This window comes from Rattus norvegicus, chromosome 3 (assembly GCF_021556685.1).
Source record: "Rattus norvegicus strain SHRSP/BbbUtx chromosome 3, alternate assembly SHRSP_T2T, whole genome shotgun sequence".
Lineage (NCBI taxonomy): Eukaryota > Metazoa > Chordata > Mammalia > Rodentia > Muridae > Rattus > Rattus norvegicus.
Window position 1 is genome coordinate 13247001 of NC_141536.1, and position 16811 is coordinate 13263811.

The following is a 16811-nucleotide window of genomic DNA, read 5'->3' on the forward strand; positions in this document are numbered from 1 at the left end:
CCTAGATTGCTTCTTCTTTTTTTTTTTTTTAAGATTTATTTATTTATTTATTATATATAAGTACACTGTAGCTGTCTTCAGACACACCAGAAGAGGGCATCAGATCTCATTACAGATGGTTGTGAGCCACCATGTGGTTGCTGGGAATTGAACTCATGACCTCTGGAAGAGCAGTCGGGTGCTCTTAACTGCTGAGCCATCTCTCCAGCCCCCCCTAGATTGCTTCTTTAAGATAGGGTTTTACTATGTAAACCAGAATGGCCTCAAACTCAGAGAGATCTGTCTGCTTCTGCCTCCTGTGTGCTGGGATCAAAGGTGTGGCCATTATTTCTGGTTGATTGTTTGGCGTCACTGGAAAGGTGACAAAGCCCAGGGGTACCTCACGAGCAGTTGTCCTCTTTTGTCCTGTGAGACGATAGGAGTCCCTTTCTGACCACGTTGTGACCACGTTGTGACACGTGATAAAAAGTAAGCTGTATGTGACAAACTGCTCAGCGGCTGGATGGGGAGACGTCCCAAGCATTTCCCAAAGCCAGTTTGCACCAAGAAAGGTCAGCCACAGCCGCTGTTCGGTGGGCATGCATGGTTCTGACCCTCTACAGCAGTGGTGTAATGTCAGATATCCTATACATCAGATACTCACAGTTCATAACAGCAACAAAGTTATGGTTACAGGGAAATAATTCTGCGATTGGGGGTCATCACAACATGAGGCACTATATTGAAAGGGTGAAGCATCAGGAAGGTTGAGAACCATTGTTCTCTCTAGCTCTGAGACTCTGAGGAATTCTTCTCACCTCTCACCAACTGACTAACGCTCCTTCAAGAAGCTCAACAACTCCACTTCCACAAAAGTGCAGACCCTTCTTTCTGAGGCTTTCCTGAATCCTAAAGCCTGGGGAAGGGGCTGGCAAGATGGCTCGGTGGGTAAAGGCATTTGCTGCTAAGCCTGACACCTGAGGTCTATTCCAGTGTCTCCCGTAAAGGAAGGAGAGAACCACACTGGAAGGCTGGCATCTGCCCTCCATGTTCGTGAGCACACATACATTACACATATGCATGGGACAGTGAGCTAAATGCTTTGGGTTCCATTTGCAGCGCATCCTGGGACAACAGAGGGCCCATGTGACCCTTGCTCAGGTAAGACCACAAGTGGGACTGCCATCTTCCATGTGACTTTAGTGAAGTTGAAAAAGTGGCACACTGACCTTCAACCAGACTTGGCAGTCTCGGGGACAGTGAAATGCCAATCAAAACTCTTCTTATGTCCATGGCCACCCTCAGGACCTTTTCCTGTCTCATGATGACCCTGAGTACTTTGTCACCAACGCATGGTAAGTGACAGTACCTACCTAAGCTGCATCTTCTCATCTGTCGTCCCATGCACGACACCTGTGGTACCTAGCAAAGGGGACGGCCAGGCAGTGTTTCTTGCTTGCTTTGATACGGGGTCTTAGGAACAAAAGTGAGCTGGGTGCATTGTGGTGCACGCTTTTAATCCCAGAACTCAGGAAGCAGAGGTAGGGGGAATCTGTGAGTTCCAGGCCAGCCTGGTCTACAAAGTGAGTTTCAAGACAGCCAGGGCTACATAGTGAGATCCTGTCTCAAAGCACAAAACATCTGCTGCTCTTGCAGAGGCCCTGAGTTCCCACATCCAGTTCCAGGGGATTCAATGCTCTTTTCTGGCTTCCGTGACCTGCACGCATGTAGGCAAAACCACTCACACACATACAATGAAAATAAATATCTTTTTAAAATAAATTATAAAAATCCATCTGGGTGGTGGCAGAGGCAGGTAGATCTCTGAGTTTGAGGCCAGCCTGGGCTACAGAGCAAGTTTCAGGACAGCCAGGGCAGTTAAAAGTTTCAGGATTAGGCAGAAAAAAAACCTGTCATGAAAAAAACAAACAAAAACACAAAACAAAACAAACAAAAAACTATAAAAACTCTATTTCGTATTACCAAAAGTTTAGGGCTTGCGGGGAAGCAGCAAAGACCACCTTAGGAATGCATCCCAGTGGTCAGAGCACTGGCTTCTCAATGCTTCCCTGAACGGTTATCCAGGGAGGCCTGCGCTGTTTTATATTGCAAGGGGAGGAGGCTCGAGCTACCCTTCATTCCCTGCCTCCATGAGGGCTCCATGGTGCATCCACACAGGCTGCTCAGAATCTGCAGAGCTTGGCAGTCTGTCCCCCTGTCCCCGGAGCTGGCAGATGGGCCTGATTTCCTTGCAGGGGAGGCCCTGGGGGAACCCAGCGGGGTCTCTGGATTCTGGAATTTCTCAAAGTCTTTGTGCCAAGAAAAAGGTAAACTCTGACATTCAATAGTCTGGGTTTAGTTAGCCTTTCTCCACCCTGTAGTCTTTTTCTTGGGTTGACCAAAACAGCAACAAAAATCTGGTGGCTGAAAAGAACTTGTTTACAGGATTTCTTTCCCCTTATCTGTCTGTTTTGTTCTATTTAAATGGGCTCTCACACCATAGCTCTAGCTAGCCTGGAATTCCTTATGTAGCCCAGACTGGCCTCAAATTCACAGCAATCCTCTGGGATCACAGACATGCACCGTTCTATCCAACATTAAACTTACAGTTTGTGTAGTTTCTAAAGTAACACATTCCTGCCCACCCCATCTGCCAAGAGCTGGTCGGATGCAGCCAGGAAAGAGAGCAGGGCCATAGAAGCCACCAGATATTAATAATGTAATAGGATATTAGTAACATAGCACGGCATAACCCATTTTCTAGGCACTATTTACATCAAAAGATACAAACCCACAAAGGTCCTCAGGAAAGCCTAACCAATAAAGCAAAAGTTCTCTAGACTTGCTGACGAACAGGGGCCAGCCAGAATGACTCCGCCCAGCCTCTGGCCAGCAAGCAGCTCTTCACCCGTGAACACCTAGGAAACCATTATTGATTCAATTGCTTATTTACATGTTTTTATTTTTGCGGCAGACTCCCCTGACTGCCTAGGCCGGCCCCCAGCTCCTCCTGTAGCTCAGGATGACCTTGACCACGAGGGCTTGCCTGGCTGCACCTTCCACCGGCTGAAACAGCAGCTGGTACTACCACACTGTTTTATGCAGAGCCATGCTGACAGCTAGGCAAGCCCTGTAAGGACTCAGTTGCCTATCCAGCCCCGAAACCCCTTAAAATGTTCACAACAGGTACCGTACAAGCCAAGCCTAACGCAGACCATGCCTATAATCCCGGCATTTGGGGGGCTGAGACCATGAGATTCCGTCTCAACAACAAACAACGAACCAAACAGACAAAAAGAAAAGAGCTAGCCAGTTAACTAGTACATTGCCATTCTGTAACAGCAATGGTCTGAGCCTGATGACTGGAAACTAGGGCCGGGACGTGGCTCGGTGCCTGCTTCCTGTGCACAAGCGTTAGGATCAGTTTCCTCCCCAATAGGCAAACAGGTAAACGGACACCATGTCCAACCTGGTTCATAGAGAATATGCAGGTTAGGTCTGGTGGCACACACCTTTAACTCCAGCACTCAGAGAGCTGAAACAAGAGACTGAATCTCTGTGAGTTTGAGGCTAGCCTGGTCTACCTAGTGAGTTCCAAGCCAGCCAGGGATACACAGTGAGACCATGTCTCAAAATAAATACCAATAATAATGATGAAGACGATATTTAATGAAAAGAAACGAAAGCTTCATAGCTTTATATAAATGTCTTAAAGGTTTCAAAATGGTATTTTTAAGATTTTTTTTTTCATTGTGTGTGCGAGGGAAAGAGCAAGTGAGTGCAGGTGTCTGTGGAAACCAGAAGAGGGCGTCAGATGCCCTGGAGCTGGATTTGTAGGTTGTCGTGACCTCCTGATGTAGGTGGCAGGAAATGAACTTGGTTCCTCTGCAAGAAAAACCAGCATCCCTAACCGATTAGCCTTCCTTCCTTCTCTCCAGCCCCTAAAGCATACCCAACGCACACTCAATGGGGGACTAAACCTACTACTCCACACACACAAAAGCTGTCCCACTAGCTATCGGGGGTGGTGCACGCCTTTAATTCCAGCACTCAGGAGGCAGGGGCAGGAGGATCTCTGTGAGTTCAAGGCCAGTCTGATCTACAGACGGGAAGATCAGCCAGGGCTGCACAGAGAAACCCTGCATGGGGGTGGGGATGGGGAGCTGTACCTCAGTGCTAACCCACTGGCATGAAACAATATTTATAGCCTGACTGCATGATTGTCCCAACGGTGAGTGTGTGATGTAAATGCTAGTGGCACTGAGCGCTGGAGGAGTCAGAGGTTGGAGAGGCAAGCTTGCCTCTGAGGACAGGCCCTGTGAAGCCTGCAGTGGGGGAGGGGCAGGAACAACGGAAAAGAAACCAGTCTTTGTCCTGCCATGTGGTGGTCTGAGTGGCATTGTTGAACTTTTCCAGCAAAGGGTTGCATCTAGAATACATTTTCAACTTCAGAACCAAGAGTGCATTTGACAATTTCTATTCAGCCGGAGTGCTGGGAGCTGTTGTTGGAAACTTCTAGGCCGAGAGCTTGCCAAAACAATGCAGTCTGTCTGGGATAAATTATGAGGGCAGTGAAAAAAAAAATACAAAACAGAAAAACTTCAAAATAAGTTAACCAAAGAAATATGCCTGAACTATTCCAGCCATTTCCTGAAGGTTTCTTTTTTTTTTTATCCCCCCCAGTCTTACAGTGTTCCAGCCCCAGGACTGCGGGTTACTCTGGTGCACGGTCATTGAAACAGGAGAAAACCAAACCAAACAAAAACAAAAACAAAAAAAAAAAAAACAAAACAAAACCGCAAAACAGGGAAAGATAGCAAATGAGACCAGGACCTCCATCCGGAGTCCATTCACTTGCTAAACAGGGCTATAAAAGGCTTTCTGTTGCCCTGTACCCCAGTTACCCACAGTAGAATTCAAAATATCTGTTAACTCAAGGGGAAAAGCAGCTTCTGCTGAGCGGCACAGGCTGTGTGGACTAGTCAGTCACCTCATATCGGAAAGGAGGCTGTGGAGAGTCTTGGTATGAGCTCACACACAAAAAGGTCCCTAGGATGAGACCGTGGTGCCCCCCCCCCGACCCCCAGTTTCTCCTACCCTGCCTACATTGCTGTAGACTGGAGTGCTTGTAGATGGAGTGTTTGAAACTGCCAGCTCAACTATGTAGCCCTGGCTGGCCTGGAACTTTCCATGGAGACCAGGCTGGCCTCGAACTGACAGAGACCCGCCTGCCTCTGTCTCCGGAGTGCTGGAGACTAAAGGTGTGCTCCACTGCCTTCTCTCAACAAGCAATTCCACCCAGGGCTCACAAAGCTCCCAACATGGATGCTTTGGCTAAAGGCGAAAGACTAGGGCAAGGCCAGTCTCTGCCAGCAGCGTTAAAACATAATGCCCCATTTGCTTCTCAGGGTCACTGTAGAGACACTTAAATAGCTCGTAAATGCAGCTTTAGAAGAGAAACACTCTAAAGGAGGCTCAAACACAGTCCTGCTCATACAGAAATAAGAACAGCATGGTCTGGTTTCCATTGCTGCGATGACGCCCCGTGACCGAAAAGCACGGGGAAGGAAGGGTTCATTTGGCTTGCACTTCGGCATAGCTGTTCGTCATCTATGAAGTCAGAGCGGGAACTCAAGCAGGGCAGGAGCTGACGCAGGGGCCATGGAGGGTGCTACTTACTGGCTTGTTTAGCTTGCCTTTTTATAGAACCCAGGACCTCCAGCCCACAAATGGTGCCTATGCTCTGGTGTGGCGTGTGTACCCTCACGTGACATGTGTGTTGGTGGGTGCATGTACATGTATATATGCTCTTGAGCATGGAGCTGAGAGTATTCTTCCTCAGTACCAGCCACGTTTCTTTATTAACAGCCTGTCACTAGCCCCGAACTCACCAACTAGGCTAGTCTGCCCGGCAGCAAGCCCTAGGATCCACCTTTCCTCACCTCCCTAGTGCTGGGATTTAGAAATACAAGCTACAGCACTCAGTTTCTTTTTTAAACAAAGTGGGTTATGTGATGGAACTCTGGTCCTGGTGCTTGCCCCTGACTGAGCCGTCACTCTGGCCCTCTCCTCCATTTCTGAAGTTAATGTGAACTTTCCTGGTGGCAGCTGTTGACTGTTACTGTCTAAGTCACAACGAGAATTCATTCAATGAAGACTGCTTGACACAGCCAGGCAGTGGTGCACACACCTTCGGTCCGCACTTGGGAGGCAGAGGCAGGGCAGATCTTTGAGTTGGAGGCCAGCTTGGTTTACAGAGAGAGTTCCAGAACAGCCAGGGCTACGCAGAGAAACCCTGTCCCGAAAACAAAACAAAACAAAACAAACAAAAACCAAAATAAACAAAAAGGGAGCGCCCAGTTTGAGCCTTTTTGAGGTTGGAGCACTTACTGCTTTCCCAGAGATCCAAGTTTGGTTCCCAGCATGCACATGGTGGCTCACCGCTGCCTGTAAGTCAATTTCTAGAGGACTCACACCCCTGAGGAGGCCACACGGCACACTTGATGCACACATATAAATCCAGACTCTCTCACACACATATACATAAAGTCATCAATAAAAGAACCCTTTGAAAAAGAATGCTCAAGCCCACAAGTAGCATACAAGGTGCCTGGCAGGAACAATACACGCGCTCACTAGGTTGACATGTCCACGGTCCTACTCCTCCAGAAGAGAAGTGATCACTGTCGAAGAAAGACATTTCATTCAAGAAAGATTATAGCACACCAGGGAGCAGGCTACCCAGAAACCCAACAGCACAGAGAAGAACAGTTATCACAGAACCTGGACTATCTGAGTATCTGAAAGAAATAAATGAAGGTAAAAAAGTAACAGAGGTCACATTAGAAAGATGTTATCAGTGAAGGTCCGATGAAGACTCCAGTGAAACTTCTAGAAACAAAAAAAAGGAGTTACAGGGGTTGGGAATTTAGCTCAGTGGTAGAGCGCTTGCCTAGCAAGCGCCAGGCCCTGGGTTCGGTCCCCAGCTCCGAAAAAAGAAAAAAAAAAAGAAAAAGAAAAAAAAAAAGAAAAAAAAAAAAAGAAAAGGAGTTACAGAAATAAAAAAGCTCAATAATGAGCTAACAGAATAAATAAAAGTTACACAAAAGTTCAAATCTGGAGAGAAAACACAAATGAGATGCCAGAGAGATGGCTTATGGAGCAAAGGCTCCTTCCATGCAGGTCCTGTAAATTGAGTTTGATCGACAGAACCCATGTAAAGGTAGAAAGAGAGAACCGACTCCTCGTGTCTGTGTGTCACCCTCACAATAATAATGACAATGATGATGATGATATATGGAGAAGAGCCCTGTGGGATACAATGAGGAACTACACACATGTCTAGCACAAGCCCCTGAACCATAGGTTCCAGAGACAGAGAGATAAATAATTTTTGAAACTTTTTGTTTGATTTTGAAGACAAGGTTTCTCTGTATAATAGCGCTGGCTGGCACCTTTTTTCTTTCTTTCCTTCTTTCTTCCTTTCTTCCTTTCTTTCTTTCTTTCTTTCTTTCTTTCTTTCTTTCTTTCTTTTTTTTTGGGTAGATCAGGCTGGCCTCAAACTCAGAAAGATCTACTTCTTCCCTCCACCTCCCCCTACTTCTGGTGCTGAGTGCTGGGATCAAAGGTATGTGCCACCACATCTGGCAATTTTTGAAACTTTAATGCCTAAGATTTCCTTTCATTTATAGAACAAATAGATACTCAAGGACGCCTAAGCAGAGGAAATTAAAAACAAGAGCTATGAGTCTTGAAATACAATAGCCACGAACATCACAGAACATCAAAGACAAACATGGGGTCTCAGCCAATAGGGAATAAAGCCAGCTCTTCTCAGAGGAATGCAATTAAGTAGATGACAAGTTCCTAACAGAGTATGAGGTGACTGACAAGGGAATGATAGCTTCAAAATGTTGAGAGAAGAAAAAGTCAGCCTAAAATTTAATACCTAGCTAAACTATCACATCAGCATGAGGATGAAATAAAGACATGATAGAGGGCGGCAGGGCGGGGAAGGGGACTAATAGTAGGAAAAAAATTAAATAATGTATCATCCATGAAGAAGGACATTTAATTTAGAAAGGAATGTCAACAGTAACACCTCGTGGTCTGCATCATATTAACATTAGCACTGTGGGTGGGTGGAACCAAGGCCACCTAGTCCAGGCTAGTTTACACCTCTATGCACTAGGTCTTCACACTGAGGCCTTGTACTGATTCTCACTTGTTGCCTTAGTCAGCTGGCCTGCCTACTCACTTCTGCTTCTCATATCAAGAGCCTTGATCAATAGCAAGGAGTTTATTGAGTGCAGCACAGTAGTGGAGCCAAATAGTCATCTGGCAAGAACCACAGAATTCCCCAACCCCACCCGCAATACTGGCAGTGCCCACATAGACTACTAGACGTCTAACAGGTTCTCGGCCCCACAGTTTTTCCTTTGGATGGCTGTGGGATGGTTCTGGGGAAGGCTGAGACCAACACAGTTTCAGTGCATGCATTTTGAGGAAGGGACTTCAGAGCATCCCAGAAGGTCATGATCACCTTACAGCCAGCTTTTGAGATGCTTCAGGGTCCTCAGTCTCGCCATTCCATCCTCTCTTTCAAGGCCACACATGTACTGGGCCTTCTGCAGGAGAGAGGAATTCTCCACAGCCCAGTTGCTCTGCCTCTAAGCCACCTTTTCAATTACCCCCATCCTTCTTATTCATTGTCACAGTTCTCCCTTCAAGACTACTCCTCTACTCCTTCCTACACAAGTGGTGTGTGTGTGTGTGTGTGTGTGTGTGCAAGCACGCACGCGCACACGCGTGTGTCACAAGGCACATATGGAGGTCAGCGGACAACATGTGGGATTTAGTTCTCTTTTTCCACCACATGGGTCCCCCTAAGACTGAACTCGGGTCACCAGGTTTGGTGGTAAATGCCTTTACCCGCTGAGCCATCTCAATGGTCCATCATCTTCTCTTTCCCCTTTGAAAACAGTTTGGTTTTGAGAAAGAATCTTACCATGTAATCACTGCTAACCTCAAACTCACTATGTCACACACGCTGGCCTCGAACTCACAATCCTCCTGCCTCAGCATCTCGAGTGCTAAGAAGTATAGACAGACGGTATCACACCTCCCTGCCATGTCTGGCTTTGAAGGTCAGTATTGAATGTATACTTGATTGGATTGAGAGATACCCACGAGGCGAGGCACTCCTAGGCGAGACTGCAAGGGCTGTCCACAGAGGGAGATGAGGGCTCTGGCACAGTCAATGGATTAAGCCTTCCACTGAGGTCAACATCTGAGCAGACCACAGGACTGTATCAGGGGAGGCCTGGCTAGAGGAAGCAGGTAACTGGACACGAGTCTCTGAAGAGCCTATCTTGTCAGGAACTCCGCCTGGGTCTCTTTTTGCTGGCCTCTGTGATGTGAACTACTCCTCTCCACCATGCTTATCCTGCTAGGACAGAAAGAAACTTCTAGAACCTCGAGCTTTCTTTCTCTAGCTCTAGCTGTTTCTGCCAGGCATTTGGTCACAGTGACGATGACACTAACAGGCCACTTGCTTCCCATGAAATGTTTGCCATTGCAAATCTGCCTTCTGCTCTCTGTATTCCCTCTTGGTCGGAGCCCTTGTGAAAGCATCTATTGTGACCTAACGGGTGCTCTTCCGAATGACCGAGTTTCAGTTCCCAGCACCCACAGGCACCATGTGCAATTTCAGTTCCAGGGAACCCGGCACCCTCCCACAGACACGAATGCAGTCAGGACACTAATGTACCCAAAGATAAATGAATCTTTGCTGGGTAGCAGTGATGGTGGTGGTGCAGGCCTTTAATCCCAGCACTCAGGAGGCAGAAACAGGTGGATCTCTGAGTTTGAGGCCAGCCTGGTCTACATAGCAAGTTCTAGAACACAAAGTTACACAGAGAAGCCCTGTAACCTCCCCCCAGCACCCCTCCCACCCAAGGCAAGGAAAGTGTTTTTAAACTCTTTTAGGTTCCAAGATGAAGCTGAAGTTGCAAAATGTATTTCCTGCATTTGTACCAACCACTTCCTCTTCTTATCTTTTTTTAAAAATTAATTTTCTAGATCTGGCTTGCTGTGGGTGTCCTAGGACCCCACTCCATTGCTGCTTTTAAGAAACTTGCCTCCCTTGGCCTTTCCGAGTCCTGAAGAATTCTGTCAGAGAACGTCGGACACTTTTATCTAAAACAAAATTAGGGGCAAGCATGAACGATGCTTACACACTCAATAAAGATGTCGACTCAGGAGCCCAGTGACGGCAGAGGAAGCAAGCAACTATTGCCATTCCAGATGTGTCCAAGCACTGAAGAAGGGGTGGGCGGGAGACACACTATTTCCTCAAACGGTAAAAAAATTGTCTGGCTTCAGGCTCAGCAGATCTGCGCCACCCCCTCCCGTGTTGGTAGGGTGGCCGTGCCCTAGGCTGCCCACCGCAAAGGTCTTTAGACAATTACCAGACAATCCTGTGAGCAAAGTACCCTCTTGCTTAATGACGGCTCTTAGCTTCAATTTTACTTTTCTCTTTAAAAGATTTTATTATATAATCTAAGACACATTAAAACACCACACACACACACACACACACACACACACACACACACACACAAACACAAGTACATAATTAAAAAGAGTAAATGTTTAAAACACACACATACATAATTTATGGACTTCTAAAAATATTTTATTTTTAATTGTGTATGTGTGTGTGTGTCTCTGTGTGTGTGTGTGTGTGTGTGTGTGTGTGTGTGTGTGTGTGTTCTGTAGCAACCAGAGGAAGACAGAAGAGGGCATCAGATCCCACAGAGCTGGAGTTACAGGTAGTTTCATGTGGGTGCTGGGAACTAAACTCTGGTTCTCAGCAAAAGCAGAGCGCAGAGCCATCTTAACCACTGAGCCATCTCTCCAGCCCCAGAACGATATTTTTTTTTCTTCTGAGACTGGGTTTCTCTGTGAAGCCCAGGTTGTGCTGGAACTCACTCTGCAGTCCGCACTGACCTAGAACTCAGATCCGCCTGCCTCTGCCTTCTGAGTGCTGGAATGCCAGCCTGTGCATCAGCCTATCTCTGCACATTTCCTTCACCGATGACTGATATGAGAGGACCTAGCTCACTGTGGGTGGTGCCAGCCCTGGGAATGTGGTCCTGGTGGTCTAAGGAAGCAGGCTGAGCAAGCCATGGGGAACAGCCAGTAAGCAACACCCCTGCACTGGCTCTGATTCAGCTCCCACCTCTGCTCCTGCTTGAGTTCTCGTCCTTACTTTCCTTCATGACGGACTGTACGTAGCAAGATGCAATACCTCCTTTCCTCCCCATGTTGCTTTTGGTCATGGTATTTTGGTTATGGTATTTTAGTCATGGTATTTACCAAGGCAATGAAAAAGCAAACCAGGGCAATCTTCACAGTGAGTTCCGAGCCAGGGCTACTGTCTCAAAAACAAAAACAAGGGGTGGAGAGATGACTCAGTGGTCAAGAGTGGTGACTGCTCTTCCAGAGGTCCTGAGTTCAAATCCCAGCAACCACATGGTGGCTCACATCCATCTGTAATGGGATCTGATGCCCTCTTCTGCTGTGTCTGAAGACAGCCACAGTGTACTCTATATTTATTTATTATATTTATTATATATTATACATAATATACATTATTTATATTATATTTATTATATATAAATAAATTTTTAAAAAACAAAAACAAACAAAGAAACCCTTAAAGCTTGAAATCTGAAATCAGGGGAAAGCAAGATGGCTCAGAGGCTAAGTCTGACAGAAAACCTGAGTTCACTCCCCAGAAGCCCCACTGGAAGGAGAGACCCAGCTCCTAAAGCTGCCCTTTGACCTCCACTGGCATGCTCAGCGCCAGCCACTGTGAATATCCAAATACACAAACAGACGAATGCAAAATGCTGGACTCAGCTGGACCTAAATCAACCAAACCCCAGCTTCCACTCTTGTGTCCACCACAAATCTTACAATTCTCCTTTCATAAAGACTCAGGACCACCTCCGCCTCCAATCTGACTACGAAACGGAGACATTTGTGTAACGTCTTCAAATCAGCTACCTTCAAGCTCTAACACTTTTACATTTTTATTGTTTCCACTTCTGGGAGGGGTGATTGGAGACAGTTTTTCTCTGTATCCTAGGCTGGCCTGGAGTTTGCTGTGCTACCCACACTGGACGTGAACCATCCTGTGTGCTGGGGTTACAGCTGGAGTCAAGCTTCTAGGAGTCATATTACTACAGAAAAACGAGAGGTGCGGTCTCACAGAAACTGGTCTGCTCTTTGGCATTTATGTTGAGAATTCTAGTCTAATTTAACTTTCTTCCCCTGGCTGGCCTGGAACTTCATAAACTAAGCCTAGCCTCAAAGTCATGGAGATCCACCTGTCTCTGCCTTCCAAGTACTGGCATTAAAGGTAAGCACCACCACACCTGGAAATAATTTAAATATTTCCCCAAATCGAGTTATGTAACAAAAAAGCCTCATGATTAAACCAGAGAGAAGGTCACCCAGCTGGTAGTGCCTCACACGTTGTATCCTAACAGGCGGATCTCAGTTGGAGGCCAGCATGGCCCACAAAGTAAGTTCTGGGACAGGCCGGACTACACAGTGAAACCCTGTCTCTCAAAAAAGAAGAGGAGGAGGAAGAGGAGAAGAAGAGGGAGAAGAAGAAGAAGAAAGGAGAGAGAACACACAATAAATATCTAGAGTGTGAAGAGAAGCCACACAAACTTTCTGTGGCTAAGAGGGACCCATAAATAGAGAGTAGCCACAGTAGAACCATATCCCCAAGGAAGGTGAAAGGTAAGGAGACAGCTCAGTGGTGGAGACAGTTGGTGCCAAGCCTGACGATCTGAGTTCTATCCCCAGCACCCGCATGGTAGAAGGACAGAGCCAACTTCGGAAGAGCACTGTGGGACACACACACACACACAAAAAAAAACAAGAGGTTGATACCACAAATTTATAAAAACAAACAAACAGAAACACCTAACTCAGCTGCCTATTTTCTATTTCTGCAGCTGCCTTTAGCCACTGACCGTAGTTCCTGTTAAAACAATGCCCTGTCTAGTAATGGACGTTACAGAGGAGACAGCAGTCACATGTCAGGGCCGGGTTACCCACCAGGCCTCAGATGGACTTGGATTTAACATGGGTGTTAGAAAACAGTACACGCTCCATTGGGAAGGTGCTTTAGAGGCTGTTCGTCTTGATTTTCCCCTGCTAACCCCTCCCAACTCCTACCAGGCTGGCAAACCATGGTACTGTGGGGACTCCAGGACAGCACCTGCCACACTTATCCAGTGTGGTCTGATTCTAAGCAGTGTCACAGCGACCCTGAAAGTCATTCCAGCATCTTCTACGGGAAAAGCCATTGCTCGATGAGCATCAGGGAGGACACGGAGGGCAAGTCCCTTTAAGGCCACAATGGCAACATCTTATCAGCACCATACCATGCCAGCAGTTAAGAACAAAGGGCCAGGAATGGATTCAAACAGTTCAAATATTCAAGATCCTGTCAACTTGCTAGATTTTCCTGAAAAATAAGACACAGGCCTGGGTGTACAGCCCTGTTGGGTGTGTAGCTTGCCTGCCTGGCATGCGTAGGGCCCAGAGTGCCACGCTTAGCACGGAATAAGCTGTCATCTTGGTACTTGTTAGAGCCAGCCTGGTCTTCAAATGGAGACCCTGTCTCAAAAAATATAATACAAAACCAAACCTCTAAAACAAATACTGAAACTTCCTATCTCTGGGGTGGGACCAAGGTCTAAGGGAGCTGGCTGGTATTCCCCATCTTGTTCAGTGGTTCCATGGTTTCATAAAGGTCACGGAACCGACCCCACGTGATGTGGTCATCTCAGCTGGACTGGCTGGTTAGCCCCCAGCATCCACTGGGCTCTGCTTCCCAAGTCCTGGGATTCGGGCACCGCCATACCTGGTTCTTACCTGGCACTTCATCCACTGAGCCATTTCCCAAGCCCCAAAAGGGAGCTTGAGGATTATGTTGGGAAAACAGTAAGATCTGTTTTTACTAAAACCAAAAAATATATCCCAACATATTTAGAGTCTAATGTCACTAGATCAAGCAACTGAACCCCCTTAAAGCTGGTGAGCTCGGACTCTCTGACAGCTGCGTCTTGGTAAGGGACAGGTTGAAGGACAACTTCCATACAGTGTGTCCTCTTCTCCTTCGTCACCAGACCTCTGAGGAACACAGTATCCAGGTAACATCCAAATACACACTCCTGCCTAGAGAGAGAGAGAAAAAACCCTCCCAGGGAATTACCAGGCTCCTGGCCACAGGCAAAAATGTCATAAAGTGGGAGGAGACTGTTGATGCAGGATGCTTGAACACAGTACTGTGGCAATCGTGACAGAGAACCACAGGAAGAGGGACGGTGACGTCTTCAGAAAGAAAAGGCGATTCGGCTCATACCTAGACCCAGACGTTAACACAGACGTATATTACATACACATCCCCTGGGCACAATCTAGAGTCTACACAATGTATCCTGGGAGACACATCACCGTGTGCTATAAACTCTGTGCTAGGATTAGGAAGGTGAGCTGAGTCAAACACAATCAGGCCACTAAATGCGTGGAAACTGGGAGGGAGAAAGACATCTGCGTGGAGTCAGAGATGGTCAGAAGTATCAGTGGAAAGCAGGGTGCAGCCACGCACCCCTGAAATTTCAGCACTAGGAGGGAGCTGGGGCAGGAGGGTAGTTAGCTTAGGCTATGCTGGGAAACCTGTTTCAAGAGACAAAGCACAGGTAACAACAGGGAATTCAATGAGAAAAGCTGACATCATGTTTCCACGTGGCCGGAGGTGGCCGGCAGATTTTAGGTCACCTTCAAAGCAAAAAGTCCTTAAAATATTCAGCGTTTGGACACCAAGGCTTGTGGTCTGATACCCGTGGTTCCCAAATTAGGATGCTCACATTCCTGGGGAGGGCGGCCATGGTACTTTCAGGAAAAACAACAGCCACGACAAAACAGATGGCTCACGATCAGGAAAGATAAGTCACGGAAATAAAGTAGCAATTCGCCAAGCATCCTACACTGGGGGTGTGGGGACGGCTCAGTCTGTAAGGCGTCTGGAGGGCTAGCATGAGACCCCAGTTTGCGCTCTCAGCACTATAAACAAAAAAACAAGCAAACGACCACCAATAACCACACCCACTAGGCGCGCAGGGGCGTTCACCGGTAAACTCAGTGCCAGGCAGGCAGATCCAGGGGCTTGGTGGGAGGCAGCTGGGCCAAATCAGCAAACTCCAGCTTCACTGGAAATAAAAACCCACCAGGATCAAAGCAGGAGGAGCAGAGAATGAACACTCAGTGGGGACTGGAGAGATGGCTCAGTGGTTAGGAGCCGTTTCCGTTGAGGGGGGTTATGCCTGCCGCCTGTAAGTCCAGCTTCAAGGGATCTGACACAACCTGGTACACAGACATACATTCAGGCAAATGCCCCCACACAGAGGAAAATAAAGATATCTTGGCGAAACAAGAAAAGAGCAACAATTTCTTTAATGATAAAAAAGACACTAAAATCAGTCTTTGACTTCCTCTTCCCTCCTTTCCCCTCCCCTTCCCTTCTCTTTGTTTTCAGTCAGGGTCTCCAGTAGCCCTAGCTGGCCTTGAACCTCAGCAGCCCTCTTTGCTCCACCTCCCATGTGGCTCGGTGATCGGCTTAGAGGCCTGCCATTACAATCTAAGTGGGGGAAAGAAAACCCAAAACGCTGAAGCACTCTCCACAATCAAAAAGATAAAGAAAACCACAAGACTACTGCTCTCCGTCAAGGAGGTCACCGAGTGTGGAAGAAGATAAGAAAAATAAATACAAGGTATAAAGATACAGGAAGCGGAACACTGCCGCCCGCACTGCCTGCTGCCGGAAGTCAAAACGGGGTCACTGTGGGAGGCTCCGGGCTCCAGGCTCCCGATAGCGATAGGTAGCCTCCGCTCTAGACATCCGAGAATTAAGCTCTCAGAAACAGTGTTGATGGGTATTGGGACTCCTACCCAGGCTCCCCGGAAGCGCAGCCACTGCTCTCAACCACTGAGCCATCTCTCCAGTTCAAAATTTTTCAGTCTTTTGAGACAGAGTCTCATATATCCTAGAACGGATTCAGGCTAACAGTATGGCCGAAGGTGAGCCCCTGACTCCCCTGCTTTGGCTCCCAAGCGCTTGATAGCACCACTCTCAACCAGGTGACACTTCTAAAGTCTGCAGAGGGGCTGTCTGCCAGTCAAACTCAATGATTCCTGGACCCCACGGGGCAGAACCCCCTCAATTAAGTGTACTACCGGTCACAAAGACACGCATAAATAAATGGTTGCAACTTTAAAAAAGATTTAAGCAACACTTTAAATTCCTAGTTAGTAGGAATTTATAATAAGTATGGTCACTTAAAAAATGAACGTCTTGGGGTTGGGGATTTAGCTCAGTGGTAGAGCGCTTGCCTAGCAAGCGCAAGGCCCTGGGTTCGGTCCCCAGCTCCGAAAAAAAAAAAAAGATAAAACAAAAAATGAACGTCTTTTGGTAAAGTAAAAGTCTACCCTCAAGAATATGCATTTTAGGGCTGGAGAGATGGCTCAGCGGTTAAGAGCACCCGACTGCTCTTCCAGAGGTCATGAGTTCAATTCCCAGCAACCACATGGTGGCTCACAACCATCTGTAAAGAGATTTGATGCCCCCTTCTGGTGTATCTGAAGACAGCTACAGTGTACTTATATATATAATAAATAAAATAAATCTTTAAAAAAAAAAAAAGAATATGCATTTTAGTATGCTAACACACACACACACACACACACAC

The 16811-nt window shown here is 47.1% G+C and overlaps 1 protein-coding gene across 52 annotated transcripts in view; it reads right to left on the bottom strand.

The window, feature by feature from the left end:
• The window catches only part of Fnbp1 (formin binding protein 1), a 115629-nt gene that overhangs the window by 37176 nt on the left and 61642 nt on the right, over positions 1 to 16811 (bottom strand).